Consider the following 10,841-nt stretch of genomic DNA (forward strand, 5'->3'; position numbering starts at 1 on the left):
ATCATTACAAAATGAATTTTAACAAAAATGAACTTAAATGACGCATTTGACCATGTTCGATAAGTTCTGTTGTAGCTCTAAGTTCCCTAATTGAACTGGTGATACTAATACTCTTTTCTGCTACCAGATAGGATTGTGCACGTGCAACTACACACATAGGCTATCATTCGCTCATCAATTCGCATACCATCAATCTCTGACTCATTCGCATCTCAAATCGCATCATAAGTATGTATGAAATCCATCGCTAAGATATCTCCCTTATATACCCTTATACCTTGTTCATCATGTCAGCCTTTACAATAAAATTAAACCTGTCGGCTTTCGGATCATAAAGAGTATTACAAATTATCTTGATGATCTTGCTTGATTTCGGCCTTGCACGCTACCTTCAATTCCTCCAATGAATTTATCGGGTCCCATAATATGAATTACCAGTACAAAGAATAACCGGTTAATAAGTGTAAATGACAAGGTGTATATCGGTTGGCCTTATCTAGACAAAATGATAAAGTGATAAATCTGGATGAAGAAATACCATCCCCTCAAGATGAGTTTCCATCAATGACAACCCAAAATGCAATCCACCTTAGAAGGTGACTACCGAATGAGTGTTAATTGCTAACAATCTCCCCCTTTGGCATTGATGCCAACATTCATGTGAAAAATGATATTACCTCTAAGTACTCCCCCTTTCCCGTATATACATGCAACTATCCCTTTCCCATATATACATGCAACTATTTACATTGTACACTCCCCTTGTGATATACATTCATTTTTCACTATAGACCTCCTCCTTTGACATCAATGACAAAGTTGGGTGAATATATACAAGAAAATATGTACAAGTGAATTACACATATATACTGGTCCCTATACATATTTTAAAATGTCTGCATACAAAGTCTTCAAAAATGAAAAGTAAGTATCCCATCCTTGCTTAAGTGAATCTAGAATGGAGTTGAACCCATTCAAGGGACTAACATAGTATTGAATGGCATGGGATTATGTTGGATCCTCCTGCTGTATATTTTCTATACACTCTATTTTGTGGCAAAGCAGGTTATCTAATCGGGGACCTATAAAGTTTCAGAGCTCAGTCGCTTGCCTTATCATACTGTCCCTTTCCTTTTCTAATTTCAATATTTGATCCATGACAACCAAAGCTGGACCTTCAAGAGAACTAGTTAGGTTTGCTACTAGATTGTAAGAATGTGATATTTGAATCAATTGGCCTTTACAATCCATAATCTTCTTGTCTAGGGAGGTGGTGAGCTTTTAAAAATCTAGACAAGTTTTATATACTTTACCTTCTTCCGCTAAGGCTTCATCAATAGATTGTAGAAAAGTGTGAAGTTTTGCCTTTTTAGCTGATATCATCTGCAAAAATGTTTATTTCCTAGCCTCAACAAATTTATCTTTCACCTAAAGTACAAAGATTTTAACTAAAGAATCATACTATTTAGTAATATACTCCATTATTTGTTGAACCTTTCCGGAAGAGCTTGAGCTCTCATCTTCTTGAAATTCTGGTACAAGCTGGTTCAAAACTTCAAAAGTGGATTGTATCAATTTTTTGTCCTTATATTGTTCTTGAGCTAACTCTTGACTCAGCTAAGCTTGGAGTGCAATAGTAGCCAAGACCTTTTCTACCAGTGACATCAAGTTGTAAGGCTTGTCAAAACTAATAGAGAATCCCAACACTTTCCCTTTGGCTCGAGTTAATTATGTGACAACTGCTAATCCTGAAGGGAAATCTATCTCTATCTTTTTTCCTTTATCTTCAATAGAGGTCTTTAGGGGTGTATCTATTGATTCCTTTTCTGCCGAAGTCTGCAACTCATGTGCACCAATGGCTTCGCCACTTGGTGGACCACTCTTTTTTGGTGCTTCCTCTAATTCCTTCTCTTCTATACCTTTTTCTTTTTCAGCCTCTTTCTCAACATCCTATACATTTATTTCTAAAGGATTCAGAGTATCCTTAGTGTTAAAATTTGAATCATGAGTCGGTGGAGTAGTAACCGGTGGATCAATTTTCTCATTTTGCTCATCTTTACTTTCTAGTTCTTTATCCTTTGGCAATTGAATGTTCTGTGGCTATACAAAACTAGGACTATGCTCATACTTTATTCCATATGTCTATTTCTTCTTTCCGGATCTCTTCATATTTTTAGAATAGTAAATTGTTTATCTGATGTTTGGGTTTGAATTTTGTCAAACCCATCTCACTTATCAAATCTGTAGCCTCTTGTGGAGTGATAGATGGGCAAAGATTAACCAATTTTGTTTCTTTCATCCGTTTATCCAGATTTTGTGCATGTAATTTTTTGTTTTCTATTTATCATACAACTCTTTGGGCAAAATTTTCTCTAATTCTATCAATGATCTGCTAAATGAATCAAGATATAAAACAATAGCCTCTTCTAACTATTTATTATCCTTCTCACCAAATTCATCATAAAATGCAGAAATGTTTTTATGATTTCCATCATCTAACTTCTTTTGCTTACCGTTTTTCTTCTTTTCTTTTGGTTTAGATGGCTCATCTCCTTTGGGATTCCTCTTATGTACAGTGGTAATCATGGGAGTCTTCTTGGGCTTCTCCTTCTCTGGTTCCTTCTTTTGATCTTTCTTTTTATCATCAGAGGGTTCTCCTCTGACAACTCCTGCAAATACACCTTTCTTCTTTGGACCTTGTCTGATTTCTTCATCTGATTTTGTCTCCTCTAAAGAAACTGCAACATATTCCCTTACCTGTTTTTTTTTTCTTTTTTTTTGGCTTCTTTAGGCTTGGGGCTAGCAAGCTCGTCGGATGGTCCTTCCGGTTGTTTAGGTGCCTTAGTTGTAGCTGGGACAACATTAGGAGTGGCCTAAGTTGCTTTGTTTGCCTCTCTCTCCCCTTTCCTCTCTTCTTTTGTTCTTCTTTTCTCCAAGCCTCATATATTTTAACCTTTTGTTCCACTTCATCCTTGTCATGACCTTCACTGATTAGTTGCTCAGCTGCAACCCTTGCCATTTTCCTTTTGATGATGGGTGCAACTTGTTCTTGGTGGACTTTTAGTCCCTTCTCCTATGCAATACCAAATTTCTCTTATTTCTCATCAAAAGGAGTTGTGAGTAGATGTTGTGCATATCCATCAAGTGTGGCCACATCTACCTCATAGCCCATTGGCATGATCCAAATTATTCTAGTTTGAACTGCCTCAATCATACATTCATCCTTGTTAACCATAAAACAAATTGTGTCCTTATATTTTTCCACAATTTTTTTAGGAATTCTTACCATACTCTTCATTTCCTCTTGAAATATATTGAAAAAGGCCCACAAATTAGCCTTATGTTGTTGGTCTCCCTGTCGGTCTAGTATTTTTGCTATTTGTGTTCCAATTGGTTTATCTAATGGCAATTGAATCTTATCAGAATCGAGTACCATGTTCAGAAAGTAAATGGTCAAACATATTATCAGAGTACCATACCAGAATGAATTCTTCTTGTCTTGCTTGATCTTTCAGAGGTTGGTCACCAATTTCTTAAGCATCACACTGCATAAGTCATAGTGTGCATCTTCTCTTACCATTTGATAGGCAATGTGAATGGTGGTTCCAGAGACTATGTTCGGTCAACTAGATTGATAAACTTTATAGCCAATCACAATTGCGAAAATCCTTACATCAGGGTCCCTAATATCATCAAATCACATTGATCTATCATCATATGTTGTGTCGGTGAGTTTGCATACATTAGTGTTTGATATTTGTTGAATCCCTGACACATCTTCGACCTTGTACAGGGATGTGATATTCTTGATTACTTCTTCACTTATCATGTATGCCTGGTCCAACCATAAGAATTCCCCATGAATTCATCTTAGAATATACCCCACCCATTCATCTTCATTGAAGGATGAAAAATCCATGAACTAGGTAAAAGCCTTCCTCCTCAATTGCACATATTCTAGTTTGAGTTTATTGTCAGTGATAAGGTCATCTGTGAATACGCAGGACATCTCATAATTTTCAATTTCTTTGATGTTGCAATGGATATATGCCCTAATGTCTTTGGTGTGAAGAACACCATGACATACACTAGAAAACATCCCCAAAGGATCATCCAAAAGTGATTTCTAAGGATGTTTCTTTAATTTCGAGCATGGGCGGTTCTTGATCTAAACTACCATAGGAGTATCAACATTTGATTAGGATGCCATGATAAATTTTGAGGGTTTCGGCAAATGGTAAATACCTTGATAACATTTTGAATGATGAAATGCTCGTCAGATGCAGAAGCTTGCACAAATCGCCTTAGGACTCTTGATGGCCTTTGAAATCATTCTTTATAATACTCGATCACAGTGTGAAGAAATGATTTAAATTTTTCCCTTTTATCAACAATAACCCTAATTTTCCATTGTCATAAATGCTACAGGAAAATCTGACCGGATCACATAATCTGCATGAAGGTTCTGAAAAAATCTTGAATCCTCTCGAGTTCCCATATACAATTAGAATTTCCCAACTACAGACCTAATCTAGGGTGTTTGCATGATTTTCAATGATTTTCCTACCCCTAAGGCAAAGTGGCTTAGTTACCGGTTGAAATTCCAACTTCCGGTGCAAGACCTGTTTGTTCTACCAACTTATCTACTGATTGAGTTTCCAATTTTCAAACCCATCTTTTCTCATGTTTTTTGGTATCTTCAACCTTTGTGTTTCCTTTCTCATTTGAATTTTCATTGGCTACCAGTGGATTCTTCTACAATAATTAGCGATATGTCCAATCTTGTTGCATGCATAACGGGTAATATTGTTCTTTTGAATTGCTTTGTTATACCCTTGATTATCTTTTGATCTGCATTCGTTAGCCATATGTCCATATATACTACAAGCATGACATATGACATTTCTAATACTTGTTCATTTTGTTGACTTCTGACCATGTTTATTGCAGTTAAACCATTGAACGATGAATAATGCATTGTTCTAATTATTCTTATTTTTTCACTGACTTGCTACATGACCATATTTATTGCAAACAAAACATGTACCATTGAATTTATTAGCATTCTAGGCTATCTTACCGATGATCTCTGGTTATGGTTGTTTGGATTTTTGACATGATTTTGCTTCTGATCGAATGATTGATCTTGTTGTCCAGTTTCAGAGCTTTCTCCTTCTTCATATCAAAGACTTCTCTTATCATTAGCATGTCTCTGGCTTTTCAGCAATTCATCAAGTCTTGTGGATCTAGCTTTGAACTTGTCTTTGTACTCATTTGCAATGTTCAAATCATCTCTCATAATTATGATTTGTCTTTCAAGTTCCTGCTCATTATTCCTAGACTGAATCAACTCAAGTTTCAGCATATCATTTTCATGTATTAGTTTGTTGCATTCATCTTATCTATCCTTCAATGCTTGAGCTAGGTTTTCTTCATTATTATTTGTGTCTTCAATCTCCTTGCACATTCTCATGGTTAGGGCTTGCATTTCATTCTTCAAGGATGTATTCACCTGAGTGACTTTTTGACATTGATCTTTCACGACATCTTCTTCATCACTACTCTAATTTTTCAATTGATCATAGAGTTATTTCCTCTTAGCTTGAGCAACTGATAGCTTTCCTTGTAATGAAATGATGTATTCTTTGGCTTACCTCAGTTCATTCTTTAATTTATTTCTTTTATCTTTCTCATCATCAAGATCCTCAAGAGAAAATTGAACTTGTTGCTACAAACCGATTTCAATTGATTCCAAGTTTCGGATCTTCCTCAAGTTGTTAAACTTCTTTTGAGGAAGAAGGCTCTAATACCAATTGTTGGAATCCAAGAACACTGAGAGAGGGGGGGGGTGGAATTAGTGTTGTACCAGTGAATGAATTTCTGAAATTATTGTTGATTATCCGGATGACACAATATAGATTAAAGTGCATAACCAAATGAACACATAAAGCAATACCATAACCCCAGTATTTATACGTGGAAAACACTATAAAGAGGAAAACTATGTTGGGGCTAATACCCACAATATCTATATACTTGATCAAGTTATACTAATATTACATAGAGGGGTATGCACATGCATACAAGCTTACCACCTAGAGTTCACTACTCAAATACACAAATATGGAAGTCCTTTTTACTTAAAGATCATTATAAAATGATTTATAAAAAAAATGAACTTAATTGATGAATTTCCTTAATTAAACTGGTGATACTGATATTGATACTTTGTTATGTTACCGGTTAGGATTATGCATGCTCAGCTGCACACATACACTATCATTCGCTCATTGTTTTGTATATCATCAATCTTTGACTCATTTACATCTCAAATCGCATCATAAGTATGTATGAAATCCATCACTAAGAGATCTCCCATATATACATTTATAACTTGTTCAACATGTCAGCCTTCACAATAAAATTAAAACTGTCGGCTTTCGGACCATCATAAAGAGTATTACAAATTATCCCGATGAACTTTTTTGATGTCGGGCTTACATGCTACCTTCAATACCTCCAATGACTTTACCGGGTCCCATAATATGAATTATTGGTACCAAAAGTAACAGGTTAATAAGTGTAAACCATAGAGTGTATACTGGTTGGACTTATCTAGACAAAATGATAAAGTGATAAATCCAAATGAAGAAATACTATCCCCTAAATATGAGTTGCCATCAATGACAATGCAAAATGCAAATCACCTTATAAGTTGACAACCAGATGAGTTTCAATTGATAACAACATTTGCCTTTTATTATGATTCCTTCACCATTTGAAAAATAGACATTAATTATACTTTATTATCTTCTCTACTAGTTGATTTTTAACAATATTAATGTATTTTTAAGGTATCTTGGATACAAGGGCGAGAGGAGTGTCCCACATCTATATTGGCAATAACCTTTTCCACTATAACTTCTGATCGAGGCAAGACAAGTATGTGAATTTGATAATTATGAATAGGGTAGGGTATAACACTAACATGCTTGATTTTACAATAAAATTCTCTTTAATGCACCTCCAAGGACATAGGCCCCCTCTATTTTCCACTCCATTTGAGTCCAATATATGTTAGATCACACTTAGGGTACATTGAAAAGGCTAGCAAAAAATACAAAGGATACTTTCACTGGCAACTATAACACCCACTCAAGGATCCCTACTACTATCTAGCATGATGAGAACCAGAGCCAATAGAAAGAATAATATACGAAACTGTCAAGTGAATGAGTGCATAGAAGTGCATAGATATACACCATGGATGGGTAAATATTTGATATATATCAATGTCCATCGTTTCCATCCTAAGAAAATTGAATGACCAATAACTTCTATTATCAAAGGCATGAGCCCTACTCTTTGGCTGACCAAAAAAATGAGCCATCTTATTTCGATTTTAGTATCTAGATAATTTCTTGATGATTCCATATATAATTAATAAAGGGCCTTACATTAATGGGTAAATGCACAAAGTTGGGTCCCAATCAGGCACAAATCAGGGACACATTTAGCTTCGGGTGCCTGACCCATTAAGAAACAGGTGCCTAAAACTAAACGAGTGCTCGATTTGAAAAAAACGGGCGCTCGTTTCTGAAATGTATTTATGTTTTTTTAAAACCATTTTCCATCATTTTCATTGTTTGGAAAAGGGGTGGACGTTTCTGAGGAGCACGGGTACCCATTTTTTTCACCCCAGCTGACCCCCCAGACCATTTTTACCTCCTTCTAGGTATTTAGTTTTATTTTTTATATTTTGTTTTATTTATTTTTATTATTTTTCATAAAAAAATGGTAATGTATTATTATTTTTTAATTTTTATGTTTTAAAGTTTCAAAAACGTCTTTTATTTTTGTAGTCACACAAATCTGTCCAGCTTAATTAAATAAATATTCGCTATTTATTTGATTATAAATCCACTAGCCATCAGTTAATTAAATTAATATTTAATTAATTCATCTCCAAACATTCTTCTATTAATTAAATAAATTATTCAATTTATTTTAATTAATTCATTAAATCAAATTCCAATCAATTAAATAAATAAAATCTATTTATTTAATTAAATCCCCCTATTCCTCTTTTAAATAAATTAAATAAAAACATTTATTTAAATCATTATCCTCCCCCCCACTTGCATTTTCCTACAAATGCAACTTGCACACATTTATTGAAATAAATTAATTTATTTTTAATAAAATCTTATTTTCCCTCACCCACCAAATCCACTTGCAAAATCTAATCTCCTTCTAGATTCTTCTAATCCCTTCCTAATTAGCCTAATCCATCCCCTAATTATTGTCACATTCCTAAGCAAAATGGAGTCACTTCTCAAAGACTCCAAAGTCTTTGAAAAGCATTTAATGCTTTGTGTGTTCAACAAATTAACCCCCAAAGTCTTCCAAGACCACTAATGGCTCTTACATGACCATTTATGGTTCTTACATAACCATTTATGGTTATTTCAAACTTGTCCCCCCAAACATTTATTGTTTTGACCATATTCATCCATTTCACATTTGCACAAGAGTTTATCCATTGGATAAAAGTTTTATTCTTTGAATAAAGAGTTTATTCATTCAACCAACCTTGACTTTAACTCCCAAAGTCATATCAGGCATTTAATGCTTATTCTCCCCCCTCTCAACCTATCTCACATTGACACTTGTCATCTTGGGATTGGGTTGAAAGCCCTCACATGGATTTGAAATCATTCAATCCTGACCCTTGTTGAGATTACTCAATCTGAACCATCCATTGCTCTATTTTTCCTATAAATAGAGCCCATTTCTTCATAATCCAGATCCTGAAAACTTGTATGCATTTGAGCTATAGGCATTTTAAGAGAGCATTTTAGCATAATTAACTAATATCTTGTCATTTTGGATAAAATCAATCATTTTAGTATCAATAGCTTAATATTAGCTTCTTTATTAGCATCTAGAGCAATATTTCAATCTCAATCCTCCATAAGCATCCATAGTGCAAAAACCTGCTGAGAGCTACACTATTTTGGAACTTGGAGAGGAGAGGAACAAGGGAGAAGGAGCTAAGAGCATGCTAAGAGGCATTTGGAGATGCCTCATTATCTTTATTTCATCAGTTAGATATATTAGCATGATTTTAGTGTCTCTCTTGATATGCCTGTTTAGATTAGTCTTTGATTAAATAACACTAACGGTTTCTTGTGTGTTTTGTGTTGTTTCTCTTAGACTAACCTTGTCCACTTTGCAGGGCATCATTTGGTGAACTCGACGTGAATCGAACACCAAAAATATCATCTTTTTAGCAAACTAACATGTCTGAATGTTGAAAATGTCACACAGGTTGCACTTTGGCGCTATTGAACACGTTCTAGTGCTACCGACACTTATACTTTTAGCGCTATTGTCTCAAGTTAAGCGCTTTTGGAACTATTTTGGCACTTTTGACGTTGTTTTGGCGCTATTGACCCTCTTTTAGCGCTTTTGACTTTTCTGTCTTTCCCCTTCTTTCAACGCTTTTGTGTTAAATAGCGCCTCTGTTCAAACGCAAACTAGCGCTATTGTAACAGAATGTCATAAAAATCACCTTGTAACCAAAAAAGTGAAAATTTTAGGCTTGTGGAAGCCCCCCTAGGACATAGATTTTACTAACATTTTGTTGTTTGTGCAGGTTAAAACTCACCATTAAAAATCACAAATTTTCCTTTGGTGCATTAAAACTTGAACACAAACAAAATTTCATTGCTTTCTAGTTAGGATCACTTGTCTTTTGGTGCTTAAAATCAACAAACAAATTTGATTTCCTTGCATCAAACTAAAGAATTTACAAATCCACACTTCAAATTTGGTGCACATAAAATACACAATCCACTTGTTTTGATTTTTGCAAGCAATTCTACTTCAAGCAAACGTGTTTTCATTATGTTGACCAGGATTTCAATTTCTAGAATACAAAACACATTGCCTTTGAAGGTTAAAAAGAACACCATGACTGTTGGAGCAACATCTCCAAATAGTTAGACCACATTGCGATGATGGATTAAAAAGAACAAAGTGTCTTTCATGCTTGGCACACTTGTGCAAAAAGTTGGTCGAGTGGTCCTACTTCTAACACACACTATCCTCTCCCTTGGCTTTCGTGGTCCTAGGTGCAAGAGAAAAGTGTTAGTAACACTCAAAATTTTATCTTTTTAAGAGAGGCCTGCCAAGAGACACATCACTCTTGGGAACAACCTCGCGCGGTAAATCCTTCGAGCCGCTATAGAAATCAGGTGATAGTGAAAGCTGTAGCCTTGGGTATAGCTATTCCTACAGTGTAACTGGCCGAATGGACAAATGGGCCCAACCACCAGTTACAAGGCTCTTAAGTGAGTCACTGCAGAATGAACTTATGTCCAAAAACATCGAACATGACTAAACACCTTTAAGTAGTAGCCCACCTGTTCTATTGAATGAGGATATTTGCGATATAATTTAGTGCAAGAGCATAAATGGTTTTGCTCCCAAGATACTCACCATACATATTTCCTTGAGTAGAAACATAGCTTTTTGAAAAGTCACTTGTGGCTTGATAAAAGTGGTGACTCCCCCATCATAGGGATCATCTATTTGTTATGCTCGTGCAAGACTTAGTATATCACATCCTTACCTACCAAGGCTGGATTCATAAGGTATGTAGTACCAAAGTCGAAGAAATATCAATATGTGGGCTAAATTTATCACAACTGGCCATTTGACCTTAGGGATAAAAGTGTTTGAAGTGTGTTCATTTTAGTCAAAGACCAAGTGCAAATTGAGCCGACTTCAAGCTTTGGAAATACACCTTAAAATACACTTAAAAGGAAGGGTCATAT

The sequence above is a fragment of the Cryptomeria japonica genome, chromosome 2 (assembly GCF_030272615.1).
Source record: "Cryptomeria japonica chromosome 2, Sugi_1.0, whole genome shotgun sequence".
NCBI classification, from domain to species: Eukaryota; Viridiplantae; Streptophyta; class Pinopsida; order Cupressales; family Cupressaceae; genus Cryptomeria; species Cryptomeria japonica.